General features: G+C 44.0%; 1 long non-coding RNA gene across 1 annotated transcript; it reads left to right on the plus strand.

Annotated features, from left to right (window-relative positions):
* Window positions 1–94: 94 nt before the first annotated feature.
* On the plus strand, window positions 95–19036 carry LOC125463621 (uncharacterized). Its single transcript, XR_007249875.2, has 3 exons — window positions 95–246; window positions 11969–12003; window positions 16093–19036. It is a non-coding gene; the product is annotated as an uncharacterized LOC125463621 (long non-coding RNA).
* The last annotated feature ends 4114 nt before the right edge of the window (window positions 19037–23150 follow it).

The raw sequence follows: 23150 nt of genomic DNA on the forward strand, positions 1-23150 counted from the left end.
GAGGAGCAGCGACTGCGCAAGCGCCATCCATCGCGATTGCCCGCGGGATTGCGCATGCGCACGATGACGCCCTCTTCCCCGCCCCCGACGCAGGGCGGGGCGGGACTAGCAGCGATTGAGCATGCGCCCTATCGGGAAAATGGCGGCGACGGAGCTCAGTTTGAGGTGTGAGGATTTGGTTATGTGGTCGCCTGGATCCCATTTGCTCACATCGAACCGCACCTGAGCAGACTGATTGCACTTGAGGTACAGCTCATGAGTCGGTCCGTGTTTTGAAATAGCTGCTGCTGTGCCTTTCAGGGTGAAAGTCAGGAAATAGTACGAGATAGTAGAAACTGCCGATGCTGGCGAGATAACAAGGTGTACAGCTGGATGAACACAGTAGACCAAGCAGCATCAGAGGAGCAGGAAAACTGACGTTTCGGGTCTGGACCCTTCTTAATGGGACAGGGGAAGCGGACAGCGGATAAATGGAGGGGGTCGGGGAGGCGATGATGGAAGGTGGATGAAGGAGCAAATAGGTGGAGAGAAGACGGACAGGTCAAGGGGGAGGGGAAGGAGCCTGTAAAGAGGGTGTTGGGGTTGGTCAGTTGAGGATCAGTCAAGGAGATAGGGATGAGGCTGGCAGGTAGGAAGTGGGGGTAGGGTTTGGTCAGTGAGGTGGGAGAAAAGACGGACAGGTCAAGGAGGTGGGGATGAGCTGGGCTGGTTTTGGGATCAGGTCAGGGGAGGGGAGATTTTGAAGCTTGTGAAGTCCACCTTAAGACTATTGGGCTGCAGAGTTCCCAAGCGATATTTGAGATGCTGTTTCTGCACCCTTTGGTGGCATCATTGTGGCACTGGAGGAGGTCCAGGATGGACATGTCGTCCAAGGAGTGAGAGGGGGAGCTGAAGAGGTTTGCGACAGGGAGGTGCAATCGTTTGTCGTGAACCGAGTGTAGGAGTTCCACAAAGCGGTCTCTAAGCCTCTGCTTGGTTTCCCTGATGTAGTCGAGGCCACATCGGGAACAGCGGATACAATATGCCATGTAAGCAGATGTGCAGGTGTACATTTGTTTAAAGTGGAAGGTTTTCTTGGGGCCTGGGATGGGGGTGAGGGGGGAGATGTAACACTTCGTGTGGTTGCAGGCAGAAGTGAGGAATGAGTTGTAGGAAATGCGAGAAATGCAGTCGTGGGTGTTTTCAACCACTGTGGATGGGAAATTGCAGTCCTTGAAAAATGACATCTGGAATGTCTGGGAGTGGAATGCTTCATCTTGGGAGATGCAGCAGAGGTGAAGTAATTGGGAATAGGGGATGGCATTCTTGCAGGAAGGTGGGTGAGAGGAGGTGTATTCGAGGTAGCTGTAGGTTTGAAGTAGATATTGGTTTCAAGGGGGTTGCCAGAGATGGGAACAGAGAGGTCCAAGAAGGACAGTAATGTATTGAAGATGGTCCAGGTGAAGGTTGGGGTGGAAGGTGTTAATAAAGCGGATGAACTGTCCGAGGTCCTCATGGGAGCATGAGGCAACGCAAATACAGTCATCAATATAACGAGATAATCCCTCACAAGCTTTCCCCGCAATAACAACAAAGACAAATTCCCCTTGTCTTCACATACCACCCCCTCAACCTCCAGATTCAATGCATCATCTTCAGCCACTTGCAATCTGACCCCAGTACCAAGGATATTTTTCCCTCCCCATCCTTATCGGCCTTCTGGAATGACCAGTGTCTCCATGACTCTCTTGTCCACTCCCCACTAGCCCCACCACCCCTGCAATTTTCCCTGCAACTGCAGGAAGTGCTACATTGGCCCCCACACCTTGCCCCTCACCTCCATCCCAGGCCCCAAGAAAACCTTCCACATTAAACAGATGTTCATGTACATCTGCTAATGTGGTATATTGTATCCGCTTACCTAATGTGGCCTCCTCTACATTGGGGAAATAAGAGGAGACTTAGAGACTGCTTTGTGGAACACTTACACTCGGTTCGTGACAAATGACTGCACCTCCCAGTCGCAAGCCACTTCAACTCCCCCGCCCACTCCTTGGACAACATCCATCCTGAATCTCCTGCAGTGCCACAACGATGCCACCCAAAGGCTGCAGGAACAGTACCTCATATTTTGCTTGGGAAAACTGCAGCCTATTGTCTCAATGTCGACTTCACAAGCTTCAAAATCTCCCCACCCTAGACCTGATCCCAAAACCAGCCTAGCTTGTCTCCCTCCTTGACCTGTCCGTTTTTTCTCCCACCTGTCTGGTCCTCCCACCTCACTGACCAACCCCCACCCCCAACTTCCACCTATCAGTCTCATCCCCACCTCCTTGACCTGTCCGTCTTGTCTCCACCTATCTGCTTCTTTATCCACCTTCCATCATCGCCTCCCCACCGTTCTCTATTTATTCCAGAGTCCCCTTCCCCTCCCCTCCCCTCCGCCATTTCTGAAGAAGTTCCAGACCTGAAACATCAGCTTTCCTTTTCCTCTGATGGCCTGCTGCGTTCATCCAGCTCTACACCTTGTTATCTCAGGAACTAGTACGTACCGTGGTATGGCAGAGATTTGGAAGTGGCAGCTAAAATGATACCATATGTCAATCAGAGATGGCAAGAATTGCAGATGCAGGAGTCAGATAACTCACGTCATTATCTATCAATTGTTATGTTGACATAAGAAGAGTCCCCTCCACTGTGCCAATAAACAGACGCCAGGAGGATGTCAGCATCAATGTCCGCATTTACTGCCCATGAAGAGAGTGTGTTGTCAGGTCCTGTACAGAGGGTAGTTGTCTGCTTAGAAGTGATTGCTCAGGAGTTAGACCAAAATTTTGCTAGCTGAACTTTTCCTGAGTTCAGTGGTTGGCATTGCTGCCTCTCAGCGCCAGGAGCTGGGTTCAGTTCTAGCTCCAGGAAACTGTGTACATGGGTTTCCTCCCACAGTCCAACGCTGTGCAGGTTAAGCGAATTGGTCAAGCTGAATTGCCTGCAGTGTCCAGGGATATGCAGTTTAGGAGGGTTAACTAGGCAATATACAAGGTTACAGGGATAGGGTAGGGGTATGAATCTGGGTGGGGTGCAGTTTGGAGAGCCATGGACTTTTTGGGCTGAATGCCCTGTTTCTACACTTTAAGGATTCTGTGTTATTCTAATTGTTTACTAAAGTTCAGGGGAACCTGCTGAATTATCTGATTTAAATGGATATTTTCACAGGGTTCCTGACTAGGGGAGTTGCCTATTGGAATCTTCATTTTCCCAGACAATTCCCAAAAAGTATGCTGTGCAAGGGATTCTACAGAGTCTGAATGCACAATTCCCATCTTCACTGCTAAAAGAACAATCTAGCTTAAAGATTCTTGGTTGATGTAAGGTTTGCTGCCAGCTCTGTGGCAGTAGCATCGGTACAGCACACTAAAGTAAAGGTGCCTCAACACTGTGGCCATCAAACACTCCCAGGACAAGGGTAACACGGGTTAAATACAGAGCAAAGTTACCACTACACAGTCTTCATCAAAAAAAAACGTCAGGTCAGGGACTGCACAGGGTCAGATACAGTGTAAAGCTCTCTCTTTTAATCTGATAATAAAGCTCCCTTGACAACATCCCCAACAATTATTACAGGACAGGGACAGCACGAGATTAAATACAATGAGTAACATTCTTTTAAAATGAAGGCAAAACATATCTACACTTTTAAACAAGAAATAAGCTCTCCAGTGTGTTGTCCCCCATCAAATACTCCTAATGACAGGGACAAAAATGGAATTAGATGCAGGCTAAAGCTGCCTCTAATTTTTAATACTGAAATTAAAGCTCCCTTGATGGTCTCCCATCAAACACTCCCAGGACAGAGACAGCACAATTTAGATACGGAGTAAAGCTTGCTCTACTCTTTTAAGCTGATAATAAAGCTCTCTTGAGACTCCCTGATCAGCTCCAGTGCTCCTTTCTTGCTGCCTGACCTGCTGTGTTCCTCCAGATTTGATATAAACCTCTCTCAACTCTCCTAAACTGAAAGTAAATCTCACTGGATGCTGTCACAAACAAATACACCCAGTGAACAGCACTGGCTTGGCACCAAGTATAGCTACCTCTACATTGTCCTCATCAAACACGCCCAGGACCTGTGCAACATGGGATGTGATAAACAATGAAGTTCCCTCTCAAACTGAAACTAACGGTCCCTCCAATCTATCCAAATCAAACACACCAATTAAAGGTAAAGAAAGTGTGAAGCTGAATGAACACAGCAGGCCAAGCAGTATCTTAGGAGCACAAAAGCTGATGTTTCGGGCCTGGACCCTTCATCAGAGAGGGGGATGGAGAGAGGGTTCTGAAATAAATAGATAAATAGGGAGAGAGGGAGAAGGGGAGATTTTGAAGCTTGTGAAGCCCACATTGAAACCATTGGGCTGCAGGGTTCCAAAGCGGAATGTGAGTTGCTGTTCCTGCAACCTTCAGGTGGCATCATTATGGCACTGCAGGAGGCCCATGATGGACATGTATTCTAAGGAATGGAGGGGGGAGTTAAAATGGTTCGCGACTGGGACGTGCAGTTGTTTATTGCGAACTGAGCAGAGGTGTTCTGCAAAGCAGTCCTCAAGCGTCTGCTTGGTTTCCTCAATGTAGGAACAGCAACTCATATTCCAGTTGGGAACCCTGCAGCCCAATGGTATCAATGTGGACTTCACAAGCTTCGAAATCTCCCCTTCCCCCACTGCATCCCAAAACCAGCCCAGCTCATCCCCGTCTCCCTAACCTGTTCTTCCTCTCACCTATCCCCTCCTCCCACCTCAAGCCGCACCTCCATTTCCTACCTACTAACCTCATCCCGCCTCCTTGACCTGTCCATCCTCCTCCGATTGATCTATCCCCTTCCTACATCCCCACCTATACTCTCCTCTCCACCTGTCTTCTCCTCTATCCATCTTCAGTCCGCCTCCCCCTCTTTATTTCAGAACCCTCTCCCCACCCCCTTCTCTGATGAAAGGTCTAGGCCTGAAACGTCAGCTTTTGTGCTCCTGAGATGCTGCTTGGCCTGCTGTGTTCATCCAGCTCCACACTTTGTATTCTCGGATTCTCCAGCATCTGCAGTTCCCATTATCTCTAACTACAGGTAAAGCACAGGTTTAGGCAAAGGGTAAATCTTCTACCTTTTCAGACATAAAATAAAGATCCATCTTTTTTTTAAAAACTGAAAGTGATGTAAAAGTAAAAATCCCTTGACACTCTCCCGTAAAACACTCCTAGGAAATGTACAGCATATGGTTGGTCCAGAGTGTAGATTCCTCAACTCTTCTGGACTGAATGTAAAGCACTGCAATACAGCCTCATCAAAGACGCACAGGACATGGACAGCACAGGGTTACAGACAGAGTACAGCTCTGTCAAGTAAAGTTCCTCCACACCATCCCCATCAAACTCTGCTGTAACATGTATGACAAGGTGAACATACAGTGTAAAATATCCTCTACATTGTTTCTATCAAGCTCTCTTAGGACAAGGGCAGCACAGGGTAAGAGACAGAGTAAAACTTCTTTTAAACAGCAAGTTACGGTCCCTCCAATTTGTCACAAGAAACACTCCCAAGACAGTTACAGCACAGAGCTAGATCCAGTCTAGGGTCCCTCTTTTAAAATGAAAATGAAGCTCTCAATACTCTTAAACTGAAAGTGAACCATCCTTGATAGTTACAATATCAAACACTCCGAGAAGAGGGACAGCCCGAGGTTAGATACAGAGTAAAATTGCCACTACTCTTTAAACTGTATATAAACTTCCATTACACTGTCCCCATCAAACACTCCAAGCTCAGGCGCAGGGCTGATAAAGAAGAAAGCTCCCTCTCTTTTAAAATGAAAGAAAAGCTACCTATACACTTTAAAACTGAAATTTAAGCTCAGTCTTCACTGTTCCTGTCAATCATTGAGATTATTGGGTCTTTTTCACATTGGAAAAACACAAGCTGTGAAGTCCAAAAGAAACAATCCTTAGATATCAATTACTTAAATCTATTTTAATGACATACTCAGAATGGAGTTAGATACGAGTAAAGCTTCTTCGACTCTTTTAAAATGAAATTAAAGCAGTCTCAACACAAATACTTGCAGGCCATATACAGCAAGAGTTTTTACGGTCATACTGCTTAGAAACAGGCCCTTCTGGCAACCTCATCCATGTCAGTCAACATTTACCTATTTACCTACACCCCAGCATTTTAAGTGAACATCCAGATGACTTTTAAATATTATGAGAACCTGCCTCCACCACGCTCTCAGATACATATTTCTTCCACTCTCTGGGTGAAAATATTTTCTTAGAAGTCCTCTAAACCACTTACTCCTCACCTTGAACATGTGGCCTTGAGTCTTAGACACATCTGCCATCGGGAAAGATTCTCACTCTACTGTCTGTGCCTCTCATAATTTCGTACATCGCAATCACCCCCTCAACGTCCTCTGATCCAGGAAAAAGCCCAGCCTTTCCAGTCTCTCCTCATAACTGAGACTTGTCATCCCAGGCAACATCCTAGAGAATATTTTCTGCACCCTATCCTGTGCAATCATGTCCTTCTGATAGTGTGGCAAGTGGAACTGCACACAGTTTTCCTTCTATGGCCATACTAATTCTTGATTAGGTTGTGACAAGTCTTCCTTGCATAGTTGTTGCCTTTCGGTTTTTCCTTCCAAAGTATATGCCCTCATACTTCCCAAGTTGAAACTGCATCAGCCAAGTTTTTGCCCACTCACTCAACCTGTATGCATCCCCTTGCAGATACCTCATATCTTCACACCTTTTTTTATACACTAAACAAATTTAGACACATTACACCCTGCACCCAATCACTTCTCCAAGTCATTAAAATAGATTTAAGTAAATGATATCTAAGGATTGTTTCTTTTGGACTTCACAGCTTGTGTTTTTCCAATGTGAAAAAGACCCAATAATCTCAACTATTTCTTTTGTGTGTTTGCCAATCCTCAATCCAAGCAAATACATTACCTACTTTACCAAGAGCTGCCATCTTGTGCAAAAAAATTCCAGCTTAAATTTGAAAATACCTTACATTATCACTGTGCTAAATGGTATAGATGTCAAATAGATCTGGCAACTGAATATTGGGCATCCATGAGATACTGTGAGCCATCAGCAGCAGAAGAATTATACTCCTACACAAAGTGCTACCTCATGGCCCCCATTCCATTACCATCAAACCAAGTGATCAACTCTGGTTCAATGAAAAGTGCAGAAGGACATACCAGGAGGAGCACCAAGTACAACCTAAAACCGAGATGTCATCATCCAGAAGCAACAAAGCAGGCCGACTTGCATGCCAGCAGCAAGTGATAGACAGACCTAAACCTTCCCGCAATCAACAAGTCAGAGATATCCCAGATAAAGAGTAAAGCTCCCACTACTCTTTTTTTAAACTGTAAGTAAATCTCTCTCTACTCTTTTAAACTGAAACTAGAGCTCCCCTGTAACTGCCCCCATCAAACACTCCCCAGGACAGTGTGAGCACAGGATTAAATACGTAGTCAAACTCCATCTACTCTTCCAATCTGGAAGTAAAGTACTCCGGCCACTGTCTCCATCACATGCTCCTTGGACAAAGACAGCACAGGGTTTTGGGGTGGCTCAGTGGTTAGCTCTGCAGCCTCACAGCACCAGGGACCCGGGTTCGGTTCCAGCCTCGGGCGACTGTCTGTGTGGAGTTTACACATTCTCCCCGTGTCTGCGTGGGTTTCCTCCGGGCGCTCCAGTTTCCTTCCACAGTCCAAAGATGTGCAGGCTAGGTGGATCGGCCATGCTAAATTGCCCAAAGTGTTCAGGGGTGTGTGGGTTATAGGGAGATGGGTCTGGATGGGATGCTCCAAGGGGCAGTGTGGATTTGTTGGGCCGAAGGGCCTGTTTCCACACTGTAGGGAATCTAATCTAATCTAGAAACAGAGTAAATCTACCCCTGCAGAGTCCCCATCAAATACTCCTAGGTTTGATGTAAACCTCCCTGTATGCTATCCCACTGAATGGTTTCTTTGGGTACAGCATAACAGTGATTGTCACTGGGCAAGTAATCTGATCTGATCAGATAACCCATGAGCTGAAATCCTATCATGCCAGGTAGAAATTTAAAGTCATGTGGCAATACCACTGTGCAAAATGGGATCAACTTTGAACACATTGAGTGACTCAAGACTGGACATACTTTCATCAACTTTCTCTGTTTATCAAAAATCTCGATTAATTAAGTACAGTCTGCCTTTTACATATCTGTGTTGGTTTTCCTTAATTAATTCAAATTTCCTCAAGTCCCTGGTGATTTTGTTCTCCTGATTATTGTTTCTAAATAAAAACCGAAAGAACTGCAGATGCAATAAATCAGGAGCAGGAACAAAGTTGCTGGAAAAGCTCAGCAGGTCTGGCAGCATCTGTGAAGGAAAAATCAGAGTTAATGTTTAGATACATTATTGAACTCGATATTGAGTCTGGAAGGCTGTAGGATCCCCAAGTGCTTGGAGACCCCCTGGATTCAATATCAATTTCAATAATCCTAGGGCCTAAACTCTCTTGCCTCACACACCAGGCCTTGTTACAACTTAGCCTGCCATTACACTCTACCTGTTATTAGTCACTAATAGTCCCCATTAACAACAAGTCACCTTCCCGGCCTAATCGTTATCAACTTGTTTGTACAACTGTTCTCTCTCTTTAGGCTCTCTCCTATCACTTACTCCCTACCCCATCCCCTCCCCTTTTTTCCTGCATGTAAATTGACGTTTTCCCAACCACTATCAGTTCTGAGGAAAGGTCACCAGACCCAAAAGTTAACTCTGGTTTTTCCTTCAGAGATGCTGCCAGACCTGCAGAGCTTTTCCAGCAACTTTGTTTTTGTTGTTGTTGTATTATTTCTAAAACTTTACTCACCACTTATGTTAAACAAACTAGCCTGTCATTGCCAGGACTGTCCTTACACTCATTATTGAACATGTGTATTACATTGGCCAATACCTGCCTTAAACTACTCTCTCTGACAGCCCATTCCGTATATGCACCACTCTCTGTCTGAAGGAATTGACCCTCAGGTCCTTCTTAAATCTTTCACCTCTCACCTTAAACCTATGCCATCTAGTTTTCAATTCCCCATCCCTGGGAAAAAGACTACATGCATTCATCCTATCCTTGTCTCTCATGATTTTATACACTTCAATGAGGTCACCCCCTCATTCTCCTAATTTCCAAGGAATCAAGTTCTATCCTGTCCAACCTCTCCCTATCAGTCAGGCCTACTAGTCCTGGCAACATCCTCATAAATCTTCTTTGCACACTTTCCAATTTAACCATGTCTTTCCTATAACAGAGTGACCAAAACAGTACAGAGTATTCCAAGTGTGGCCTTACCAATGACCTATATAACTGTTACATAACATCCCAACTCCTCTACTCAATGCTGCAATCATCGAAAGACAGCATGCTGAATGCCACCTTCACCATCCTGTCTACCTGTGACTTCTGAGATAACAAGGTGTAGAGCTGACTTCTACCCACTAACAATTTACATCAGGTGGGTGATTTCTCGGTTCTATTTCTAATAACAGCCTTTCTAACATTCTGTCTTTACTAGTCTCATTTTTCTCTTCACTTGCCCTTTCAACTTATTATATTTGACCTAGCTAAGGTACTCACTTGAAGAAATCATATGGCATGCATATCCTCCTTTTCCCATTATTTGCTTTCCTTTATTGTCATACTCGGAGCCCTGGATTTTGAGACCCTACCAAATAAATATTGATTAAAAAGCTAATATCAGTAATGGTGACAATAAAACTATCAAATTGTTATAAAAACCTATCTGTTGGTTAATGTCCTTTAGGGAAGAAAATCTGCTGTCCTGACCTGATCTCGTCAACACGTGATTCCAGACCCATAGGGGCAGCACGGTGGCTCAGTGGTTAGCACTGCAGCCTCACAGCACCAGGGAACACGGTTCAATTCCACCTTTGGGAGACTGCCTGTGTGGAGTTTGCACATTCTCACCATGTCTGCGTTAGTTTTCTCCAGGTGCTCTGGTTTCCCCCCACAGTCCAAAGAGGTGCAGTTCAGGTGGATTGGCCATGCCAAATTGCCAGTAGTGGCCAGGGATATGTCCATTAGGTAGATTAGGCATGGAAAATCTTGGAATAGGCACGAGGTGGGTCTGGGTGGGATGCTTTTCAGATGGTTGGTGTGGACTCAAATGGCCTGCTTCTGCACTGTAGGGATTCTATTTGGTGTAATATGTTCAACTCTTAATTGCCCTTTGAAAGGCCAATTTAGCTAATCAATTGTACCAAATGGCTACAAAAGACGGTGTAAAACCGCAACACCCACCATCTTGCTAAAGAACAGGAAAAATTGCAAATTCAACTCAATTAACTCCACTGTATTAACTGCAGGCTTGTGACATAATTGAGAAAGCTGTCCATCAAGCAATGGTCTGACATTATCATACACACAGATTTATATCTTACACACAATGTCCTAGACAACAGTATTGCCATCCTTGGGTTTTCTCTGTTCAACTAGACCCATGAAAATTGGTGGGACAGTAGTGAGGGAGGCCTAGTTGTATTATTGTTAACCTATTAATCCAGTGGTTTACCAGGATGCTACCTGGATTAGAGGATATGAGCTATAAGCAAAACTCGGGTTGTTTTCTCTGGAGCAGAGGCTGAGGGGAGACTTGATAGAAGTGTATAAAAGTAGTTTTGATAGTCAGAGTCTTTCTCCCAGAGTTGAAATGTCTAAAACTAGGGGGCACACATTTAAGGTGAGAGGGGGATAGTTCAAAGGAGATGTGAGGGGCAAGTCTTTTTTTTTACACAGAGAGTGGTAGGAGTCTGGAATGCACTGCCAGGTGTGGTGCTGGAGGCACATATGATAAAGGCATTTAAAGGGACATTTAGATAAGCACATGAATATGCCAACAATATCCATTACAAAACCACCAATGCACACAAATCTTGACTTTATATCCTCCCACCCTGCTTACTGTAAAGACAAAGGATCATTAGTAGCCACTTCAATCACTTCAAGTGGAATGCCACCACCAGACACATATTCCCCTCCCCTCCCCTTCCTTATCAGCCATCCTCAGGACTGTTCCCTCCAGGACACCTCAGTCCTCTTCTCCTCCACATTTATCACTTCCTCATACCCCCACAGCATCCTCCCATGCAACCTCAGAAGATTCTGCACCCGCCCATTTACTTGCTTTCTATCCACAGCCCCGGCGACCCCTTCCAGGTCAAGCAGCAATTTACCTGTACTTCACTCCATCTAGTCTGCCGTATTCCTGTTCACAATGTGGTCTTGCTCTATACTGGAGAGAAGAATGCAGACTGGGCAACCATTTTGCAGCGTACCTATGTTCTGTCCGTAAAAATGACCCTGAGCTCCCAGTTGCCTGCCTCTTCAAAACAATACCATGACCCCAGCTAACATCTCTGTCTCAGGCTTATTGCCATGCTTCAGCAAAGATCAGAGGAATCTGGAGGAACAGCATCTCATTTTATGCTTAGGGGCCCTGCAGTCTTCGGAACTCAATATCAAGTTCAATAATTGTAGGGCCTGAGCATATTCTCCCATGTCCTCATGAACCTGCACAAATTAAACCTTATCATCACATGTGCTACTGCCAAACATTACCCATTGTCAGCCACTAATGGTCCCCATTAAAAGCCAATCATTCTCCCAGGCTGCCCAAGTGTTTTTTCTCTCTCTTCCTCTCCTGAGGAAGGAGCGAGACTCCAAAAGCTTGTGTTTTCATATGAACCTTTTTGATTATAACCTGGTGTCATGTGACTTTTGATCACCTCAATGGCATCTCAAATTACTTTATGTAATTAGGCATTACTAACACTGGAGCAGTAGTCAACACAGCTTTCAGGCTGTCAAATACCATCTGACATTCCTCCATCTGCTAAAATTTTCTGTCCTTCTTTAACAGGTCATTCAGTGGAGGAATCACACTGCTAAAATCTGGTATGAATTTTTAATAAAAATCACTCAGTCCCAGGAATTGTACTTCATTGATGGTATGGGAAACTCCCCAATAACGTTGGTTTCCACATCCCATAGGGTCATTTTCCCATGTCTAATGATATGGCCTAGGAATGTGACTTGGGTTTTTGTGAACTCACTCTTAGCCAGGCTTACCAGCAAGACCACATCCTGAAGTCATTCAAAGAATTCCACGAGATGCTCCAAATGTTCTTTCCATGTGTGACTAAAAATCACCAGATTGTCAATGTTCAGCACACAATTGAGAAATCCCAAAATGATCTTATTGATTAGTCTTTGAAATGTGGCTGGCATATTCTTCATACCAAATGGTATGATTTTAAATTGGTACATCTGGTGTCACAAAAGGCAAAATTTCATTCGGTCTTTCAGATGAAGGTACCTGCCCCTTTCTTCTGAGTAAATCCAGCTTAGAAATATGTTTACTGTTGCACCTTGTCAATACAGAATAGGATACAAATTGGAGTTCATAACTGCATTGACTTTGTGATAGTCCATATATAATCATTTGGTACTGCCTGGTTTTGGCACTATTACTATGGGTGAGCTTCTTTTCCTGCAGCTCTTTTCACTTATGTCGTCTCTGATCATGTTTTCAATCTCTTTTTGAACCTGTGCCAATTTTAGAGGTTTAAGCCTATAAGTATATTGCTTAATTGGATTAGCATTTCCTATATCGACATCATGCATAACAGTTTAGTACTTCCCTGCCTCTTCCCACATATCTCTCCATGTGATTGTAATGACACTTTTCAGTCAGTTTGATTTTCCTGCAAAAGCTAACTCAATAATTTATCCCAATTTATGACAACATTCTCATTGTCCAATTTAATTTTAGGGATGTCAAATTCAGAATCGTCTGGATTTCATTCTTCACTTTGAGTTGTAATAAGTAATATGTCCTTTTTCTGCTTTCCTTCCCTATCAAGATACCATTTGAGCTTATTCACATGACACGCTGTGTGAGTTTTCCTACTATCTGGCATTGTTATCAAATAGTTCACCTCAATCAATTTCACTTCAATTTTATAAGGTCCACTAAAAAGGTTCACCCACCACTGGCAGTAATACTGCTGGTAATAGTAATAGTCATACTCCCCAGATACCTCCTCCTACCTCACTCGCTCTACCTACCAACTTTGTTTGATTCAACAATACCCACATAGCTGGTGGCCATTTCATTTGTTTAACCATTTCTCATATGAAATGAAAAAATGTTGGGGGTGGCACAGTGGCTCAGTGGTTAGCACTGTTGCCTCACAGACCCAGGGACATGGTTTCGATTCCACCCTTGGGTGACTATCTGTGTGGAGTTTGCACATTCTCCCGGTGTCTGCATGGGTTTCCTCCCACAGTCCAAAGATATGCACGCTAGGAGGATTGGCCATGCTAAATTGCCTGTAGTGTGCTGGGATGGGTCTGGGTAGGCTGCTTTGAGGTTCGGTGTGGACTTGTTGGGCTGAAGGACCTGTTTCCACACTATAGGGATTCAATTCAATTCTAAGACTTCTGCATCCTTCTTGTCAAAACTAGGCAACTTTTGGACATCCTTCAAACCACAATAAAATGAAAATAAACTTGGCAGCTACTCAGTGAGTTCCAAGGCAAACAGATTTTGTAGAAAAATCATTTCAAATACAGTTAGTCCTACAATGGACCCACTCTAGCCTATCTGGAGTCTCTAAAGTAATTTGATTTTCACAAAACCACCACTGAATAAGACAGGGAGAAGCAGCACCACAAGCATATCACAATCTCCAAACCTCTGTCACTAAGAAGTAGCTATGACTCAAGTTTCAACAGCAACTTTACTGTCTACCCCTTGTACTCAAGACCCTCCAACCTGGGCCAAGCCTCTTTGTAAATCTTTGACAAACATTTACATAATCCCTGAGTGACAATCACAAATAAAAGTGACAACTTTCTAAATTCTTTCACTGGAAACGTGGTCACTTTTGTTGAAAAGCTGATTGCAATCAGAAGTAGAACCATTGGATTTGTGTCAGTGAACATTTGTTGATTATGTTTGTAATTCAATTGAGAAGATTTGTAGCTCAGGTTGAGGTTCTGGATGTGAGATCGCTCGCTGAGCTGGAAGGTTAGTTTTCAGACGTTTCGTCACCATTCTAGGTAACATCATGAGTGAGCCTCCGACGAAGGCTTCGTCGGAGGCCCACTGATGATGTTACCTAGAATGGTGACGAAACGTCTGAAAACTAACCTTCCAGCTCAGCGAGCAATCTCACATCCAGAATTCAATTGATTTTGAAACAAATCTGACTTCTAATCAGAGCACAAAACAGGTAATTATGAAGTCCAAGAAGACAACAATGAAACCATGAACAATGGTGGAGATTTGAAACAACTAAAAACAGAAATTGCTAAAGAAACTCAGCAGATCTAGCAACATTTGTGGAGAGCCCTTCACAGTTGCAGCTAGCTCTGCTGCAATTTCTGCTTTTGTTTGAAATAGGTGATATTGTTTGGGAGTAGGTGTAGCTCTGAAACAGAAGATGTAAATGTTCTATTGATGATTGAGCAGAAAACAGTGGAATTTTGGGCATTTGGTGGTCAATTTCCTTCTCAATTATTCAATACAGCCTGTTATTTTGCTGTGGTAAGAGAACAGTGCATTCACCGTATAACTGGCTACGATATTATTAAACTACATGGGGCGCAGTAAAGATTCACGAGGCTGTTGATATAATAAAGTGTGGAGCTGGAGGAACACAGCAGGCCAGGCAACATCAGAAGAGCAGGAAAGTTGATGTTTTGGGTCGGCAGCAGGCCAGGCAGCACCAGAGGAGCAGGAAAGTTGACGCTTTGGGTTCAATCTTCTCTAACAAAGGGTCCTGACCCAAAATATCAACTTTCCTGCTCTTCTGATGTTTCCTGGCCTGCTGTGTTCCTCCAGCTCCACACTTTGTTATTCCAACATCCTTGTAAATCTTTTTTGCACCCAATGCAGTTTAATGATATCCTAGCTATATCAGGACGACCAGAATTGTATGCAGTGCTCCAAATGTGGCCTTACAGATTTATTGTATACTGTAACATGATGTCCCAACTTCTGTACACCATGCTCTGATCAATGATGGCAAGCATGCCAAATACCTCCTTCACCCACCCTGTTGAACTGTGATGCCACTTTCAACAGTCTATGTACCTGCACCCGTACATCTCTCTACTCTACCACACTTCCCAGGGCCCCACCATTAACTGTGTAAATTCTGCCCTGGTTTGTCTTACCAAAATGCAATGCCTCACATTTATCTAAATTAAACTCCTTTTGCCATTCCTCGGCTCACTGGCCAAGTTGATCAACATCCCATTGTCCTCTTAGATAACCTTCTTCACTATCCAATGTACCACCAATTTTGGTTTCATCCACAAACTTACTGACAGTGCCTTCTATATTCTCATCCAAATCACTTATATAAATGATGAACAGCAGACTCAGCACCAATCCTTGTGGTGCACCACGAGTCACAGGTCTCTAGTCTGAACAACAACCCCCTATCACCACCCTCTGTCTCCTACTGAAAAACCAGTTTTGTAATCAGTTGGCTAGCTCTCCTGTAATGCTTACCTGCCAGTGACACCCATGTCCCATGAATTAATTCAAAAAAATTTATAAAAATTATTTGACTCTCTAGCTAAAATCCCCATCCGCTATGAGCAATGTGAAACAGTAACAGTAGGGTCAGTACGCAGAATTCCCTGATCCACAGAAGAGAAGAGCAGATGTCAGGTGTGGTGCTGGCCATTTAGAGAGTATGTGATGATGAGACAGGACTTTTCTCTGAGGTCTACAAAGGGTGGGGATGAGGCAGAGTGGAGGGAGGAATGGAATGGGCACAGTGACCCCAATTAAGATGCTGGCCAATCCCTGTTGCCTGTCACTGGGAGGAAACCATGAGCCATTTGTTGTGTTTGATATAAATGGGAACCAAGATGTTTCTGTTCAGGGTTTGTGGCTATTACAAAATGTTCATGAAACCTTTTAATCCACCTGGGCAGCAAGCTCATAAGCAATTTCCATCTTTTTAGAGGACAATGTTTGGAATGACTGGGAGGAACTTGCTGCCTATTCTTCCAGAATGGAGAAGACTTTTCCATCAAGCTGTCTTTGCCTTTCGGAATCAACATCTTGCTGATGAGTGACAGCACAGACAGAAAGAAAACAAACAGATCCTGCTTTCCAGATCCCATTACTTCTACCCCACAAGTTCAAAGATCTGCGGGTCTGTTCAGTAATTTGAATGTCCAGGGCAGAAAGTCATGACACTGAGTTGACATTATCTTTGAATCGAGGGCTTGCTGAACAGGACAAGTGGAAAAGTACAGCAGGAAACTTGCCCAACCATTCTGGGCAAGGAGCAGAGAATGTTGTGAAATTCTATCCTCGACTGACATGGATGGATTTTAGAAACTCCTATGACAGGGGATTAGAAAGCGAGGATTTAAAGACAACAAACTGAGCTCAAGAGAAACATTTGTCTCTTTTGATTATCTATCATGGCCTGACTGTGATGAATAATCCATACATAATTTACAGGATATAAGGAGAATTTGGAGATCAAAACCAAACATTCCAATGAAATTTGGACCTTGATATTAACAACTTTTCAGTTTAGGCATTGAGTTCCAGGTTGTTTCCAATCCCTGATTTTTTTTTTCCTCACTTTCTGCACACACCTTCACACACCAGCCCAAAATCTTCAGTCATTGTAATATCATCCTCATTACAATCACCTAATGGAATCCATCTTCTCTTGATCTACCTTATGTAATCTTTCCAAAATTTCTACCTTTCAATTCTGCCCTTTGTTTCCTTTACTGCAAAGAGAACAAAGTCAGTTTTTCCAACCTAAAATTGTTCCAAAAACTCCTCATCTCTTTTGATGAACCTCCTCACCCTTTCAGGGACCCTCCCCTCCTTCATAATGTGTGGTGAACTCTTGTTTACTCAGACCTATATGGTCTGTGTTTGTACGTGATGTCATCATGTGCTGACAACTGCATGGTGTCATGACCCACTCTCTGGGGATATCCTCAACTGTGATATTTTTCCCTATTTTTATGTTTTTACAAACGGGAACTTTAGTACATCAGTGAGCTCATGGGTAACATAACAAGGCTCGGTGAACACATAGGCAGCAGAGATTGGATCACCTCACTCTTGGAGGTCAACTGGGAGTGTGTAAAGATAATTAAATCCTAAGGTAGCAAGGAAATGAGAGTTTCGGGGCAGATGAGCTGAGATTAGATTGGAGTAAGGCGATGATACTGATAAGTAGTCTTGGGGATATGTGATTAGAAGCTCATCTTGGTATAAACTGTTTCGCCGTGGTTTGAGCAGTCAGGTTCAGTTTCAGATAGGAAGAGGGATGGAGTCAGTTGTGAAGGAATGGAATTGGTAGTGGGGACTAAAGTGAATGGCTCCAGTCTACCCAAGATTTAAATGGAAGGAATTACTTCTCATCCAGTATTGGATGTCAGATAAGTCAGGACAGTGTGTGACTTGGCAGGAAATTAGAGGTGATGGCATTTATCTGCTGCACTGATCCTTCTAGGTGGTAGAGGTTGAGGGCTTGGGAGATTCTGTCAAAGTTCTGTTTGAGTCACACTTTTATAAACTGGATTGCCTGCCTCTCCCACCTCCATCCTTTCTTTTTCTCTCCCTCTTCCACTCATTCCTCACCACACCCCTCTTCTGCCCCTGTCTTGTAGAGGTCCAGGCTGGGTGCAGGCTGCCTTCCTGAAGCACAGCAGTGAAGTAGTTGACAAACCAGCAACTTTCATGGTTTCTCTTTCCTGTTGTCAGCCTCCTAAATTTACTGGGTTCAATCAGCAAAATTTGAAAATCTTTGTTTTTCTGGGTTCTCTTTCACTCCCTGTTTCAGTTTTCAGTCAATTTCACAAGGCCTTGAAGGAGCAGTCAGGAAATTGAAACCAAACATCATATCAGGATCTGACAGTCACCAAACTATTGCAACCTGGATATCATTGGATTATGATGTTGCGAGGTTGGCTACAGTATTTGTGGCCTGGAAAGCAATATGTTAGAACTTGATGTTTGTAAAATGAGAGAGGGAAGTGTGAATGGTTCCTTGAAAGGATGATGTGTGTTTGAAACAAAATGTGCAGTTGCACAAAGAACTCCTGAAATTGAAACATTGTGTTAGCAACCCAGGCTGTAGTTTGTTTTGTTATGAAGGCAACCAGTTTGAAAATCAGCCGATTAATTTAAATCAGACACTTAGAATCTAAAAACCAATTAAATTTAAATCTAATGGTTTTGACAATCTAGGTTCAAATTAAGATATTCTGCTATAATATGTGTTCTGGCAAAACAAAGTGGCTAAACGTGACTGACAAATAGGGGTTTGCTATTTCTAAAACGCGAACTTGTATTGGCTGCATGCAATTCCATCAGTGTGCAGTGAAGTACGTGTCGACATCACATGATCATTTTGCGAGCTTTGTCCTGAGTATGCGCAAGGCAGCGTCAAAACAGTTTCTGCGTCACATGGTTGTTTCACAGGCTTTGTTCTGAATACGTGCAACTCTTTCAACATGTGCACCAGTCCAAGTACAGCTTTTAAAGTTTATTATTTAAGGCGCAAATTTAGGAGGCTGATTGCAGCCACTAAGAGGGATAAGGACAATGTTCTTCCATTCCAGAAAAGCTCAAGTATCAAGAATGCAGTTGACATTATATGGAGGCCCAGGGTGATGTCAGGAAGGACTGCTTGCAAACAGTCTGGTGGAAGATCTCCCAGATTTTCTTCTAGATTTTAAAAGCTTTTATCCATCATAGGGGCTCCCAAAATTCAAAGAACATTGTGTTGATCCTGCAAAGCAAGTTTGATTTGAGGAAGAGAAGAGATAACAACGTGTAGAGCTGGATGATCACAGCAGGCCAAGCAGCATCTTAGGAGCAGGAAAGCTGATGTTTTGGGCCTAGACCCTTCATCAGAAAGTGGGGAGAGGAAGGGGATTCTGAAATAAACAGGGAGGGAGGGGGAGGTGGATCGAAGTTGGATAGAGGAGACGATAGGTGGAGAGGAGACAGACAAGTCAAAGAGGGGGGATGGAGCCAGTAAAGGTGAGTGTAAATGGGGAGTTAAGGAGGAGATAGGTCAGTACAGGGAGGACAGACGGGTCAAGGGGTCAGGATGATGTTAGTAGGTAGGAAATGGGGGTGCAGCTTGAGGTATCAGGAGGTGATAGCTGAGAGGAAGAACCAGTTAGGGAGGCGGGGACAAGCTGGGCTGGTTTTGGGATGCAGTAGACGGAGGGAAGATTTCGAAGCTTGTAAAATCCACATTGATACCATTGGGCTGCAGGGTTCCCAAGCGGAATATGAGTTGCTACTCCTGTAAACTTCGGGTGGCATCATTGTGGCACTGCGAAAGGCCCAGGATGGACATGTCGTCTAAGGAGTGGGAGGGGGATTTGAAATGGTTAGCGACTGGGAGGTGCAGTTCTTTATTGCAAACTGAGCGTAAGTGTTCTGCAAAGCGGTCCCCAATCCTCCGCTTGGTTTCCCCGATGTAGAGGAGGCCACAATGGGTACAGCGGATGCAGTATACCGCATTGGCAGATGTGCAGGTGAACATCTGCTTGATGTGGAAAATCTTCTTGGGGCCAGGGTTGGGGGTGAGGGAGGAGGTGTGGGGGCAAGTGTAGCACTTCCTGCGGTTGCAGGGAGAAGTGCCGGGTGTGGTGGGGGTGGAGGGGAGTGTGGAGCAGACAAGGGAGCCTCGCTTTTCAAGGACCGCAACATCCCACCCGCAGTGGTTGAGAATGCCGCATTTCCCGCAACTCATCCCTCACACCCCGTCCCCACAATAACAACCAAAAAAGAAACCCCCTCGTCCTCACGTACCACCCCACCAACCTCCGAATCCATCCTCTGACACTTCCACCATCTGCAATCCGACCCCATTACCAAAGACATTTTTCCCTCGCCACCCTTGTCTGCTTTCCGGAGGGACCACTCTCTCCATGACTCGCTTGTTTACTCCACATGCCCCTCCAACCCCACCACACCCGGCACTTTTCCCTGCAACTGCAGGAAGTGCTACACCTGCCCCCACACCTCCTCTCTCACCCCCATTACTGGCTCCATCCCCACCTCTTTGACTTGTCTGTTCACCTGAACATCTGCTTATGTGGTATACTGCATCCATTGTACCCGTTGTGGCCTCCTCTACATCAGGGAAACCAAGCGAAGGATTGGGGACTGCTTTGCAGAACACCTACGCTTGGTTTGCAATAAACAACTGCGCCTCCAGTCGTGAACCATTTCAACATCCCCTGCCATTCCTCAGACGACATGTCTATCCTGGGCCTCCTGCAGTGCCACAACGATGCCACCTGCAGGCCACACCCCCATTTCCTACCTACTAACCTCATCCCGCCCCCTTGTCCGTCCTCCTGGACTGACCTATCTCCTCCTTACCTCCTCACCTACATTCACCTTCATGGCTCCATCCCCGCCTCTTTGACTTGTCTGTCTCCTCTCCACCTACGTTCTCCTCTATCCATCTTCGATCTGCCTGCCCCCCCATTTATTTCAGGACATCCTTCACCTCCCCCATTTCTGATCAAGGGTCTAGGCCTGAAATGCCAGCCTTCCTGCTCCTCTGATGCTGCTTGGCCTGCTGTGTTCATCCAACTCTACACCTTGTTATCTCAGATTCTCCAGCATCTGCAGTTCCTATTATCTCTGGATTTGAAGAAGTTGAGAGTGAGGATGTTGAGTCCAACTGTGAAGACCTCTGTAGAGCCTCTCTACAACAATTTGTCACTGAGGGAGAAGTGGAAACTGCAGATGAAGAAGATGAAGTCCAGGATGCACACAATTTACAGTCAGTCAATGACGCATTTTATCAATTCCAAAACCAGTCTGACTCTAAACTAAAACACAAACAGACTCTAAACAAGGCCTCCCACCTAACATCTTACTTGAAATGTCACCTCTTTTTTTACACTGATAAAACCTTTAGTTCTCTCAGGACAGTGACCTGCAAGGAATTCAGGGATTCATATGTACATATTAATCAATTAAACGTTCTAAGTGATTGAAGATTTAACAGCATCTCAGGTTTGTTTAATACATACTGAGCAACGGTGTGACCCTTTGATCTTTTACTTACAAATTCTGTGTCTAACACTACCTCTCCCACTAACATCTGAAGAAGGAGTGAGGCTCTAAAAGTTTGTGTTTTCAAATAAACCTGTTGTACTTTAACCTGGTGTTGTGTGATCACAAAGTTGGACTTACTTTGTGGTTACTGGCAAGTACCTTTGTCAGGAAGAGCAAAAGAAGTTTCTGTGTTTGTAACCCCAAATGGCCTGTCTCAGTTTAAAGTAATGTCCTTTGGAATGAAGAATGCACCAGCCACATTTCAAAGGCTAATGAACAGAGTTGTGGCAGGGATGACTAATTGTGCTGTCTGTATAGATCACATATCTTTAGCCATTCATGGAAAGATAACATGGTGCATTTGGCAGAGCTATTTGAGAGACTCTGGAAGGCAAAATTGGTCATAAATTTGGCAAAATCAGAATTCACGAAAGCGGAAGTGACATTTTTCGGACACATTGGATACAGATAGATGACACCAAGGAATGTGAAGCCAAAAGTCATCAAGGAATTTCGAAGACCATCCTTAAAGAAGAAAGTGTTACAACTTTTGGCACTGAGTGGATTCTACAGGAAATTTGACCAAATTTTAGCAGTGTAGTGATGCTGCTGATGGATTTGTTAAAGAAGAACATGAAATTTCAGTGGACAGAACAATGCCAGGAGGCATTTGAGAATTTAAAAACAATGTTAACTGCCGCACCAGTTTTAGCCATGCCAAATTTCTTGAAAGCCTTTGAAGTCGCTACTGACACCAGCGATGGAGGGGTTGGAGCTGTGTTGTGGCAGGAGGGTGATTGTGGAATTGAAAGGCCAATCAGAGATTATATCTTTGAAAGGCCAATCGGTTATTTTTCAAAACAAAACTCAATATTCTCCAGGGAAAAGAATTCAACCATTGAAAAATAGTTATTGTTATTAATTGTTGTTATTAAAATAGTTATTAATAGTGAGAGAGTAGGAACTGCTGATGCTGGAGAATCTGAGATAACACGGTGTGAAGCTGGATGAACACAGTGGGTCAAGCAGCATCAGAGGAACAGGAAAGCTTGACGTTTTGGGTCGGGACCCTTCTTTTCCTGAAGAAGGGCTCCAACCGATATGTCAAGCTTTCCTGCTCCTCTGATGTTGCTTGGCCCTCTGTGTTCATCTAGCTGCACACCTTGTTGAGTTCAGTACTGGCCTGACAACATTTTAATGCTTATGTTGCAAACAATGCATCAGAGACAGTTGTGTACACTGATCACAACCCATTGACATTTTGGAAAGATTTAAAGACAAGAACACTAGACTATTTCATTGCAATCTAATGTTACAAGCGTTTAATTTACAGATTATATATGTTGCACGTTGTGAAAATGTTATTGTGGATGCATTACTATGGGTTTAAATGGAAAATGTGTATAGAAGATAGAAGCAGTACACTCCAATGTTATGTATGTATATAGAATTAGAATGAAATGTGTAACTCTAGAATAATGACATATGAATCTAGTAATAACGGTGTTAAGATTTAGAGAAAAAAATGAAGCCATCTTTTCATCATGATGCTTCATTTTTATTGCTTGGGCAGAGGTATTGCAAAGCTGGGTAGAGTATTTGTGGATTAGAAGGCAAGATATTTGAATTTGATGTTTCTAAACTAATGGAGGACAAGAGTGCTTGGTCCCTTTAAAAGATGGTGTGCTTCTTCTAGGCTTGGAGATTAAACAAAATATACAGGTGCACAGAGAGCTCCTGAAATTGAAACATTCTATCAAAAGCCTGTGTGGTTAGTAACCCAGGCAGCAGTTTGCTTTGTTATTAAGGCAATCAGTTTGAAATCAGCCAATTGGTTTAAACCAGGCACTCAGAAACTAAAAATCAATTAAATTTCAATCTGATGGTTTTGACAACCTAGGGCGAATCCTATTGTAAGAAATTAATAGGTCATCAAGAGTATAAAAGACAA

Source organism: Stegostoma tigrinum, chromosome 22 (assembly GCF_030684315.1).
Source record: "Stegostoma tigrinum isolate sSteTig4 chromosome 22, sSteTig4.hap1, whole genome shotgun sequence".
Lineage (NCBI taxonomy): Eukaryota > Metazoa > Chordata > Chondrichthyes > Orectolobiformes > Stegostomatidae > Stegostoma > Stegostoma tigrinum.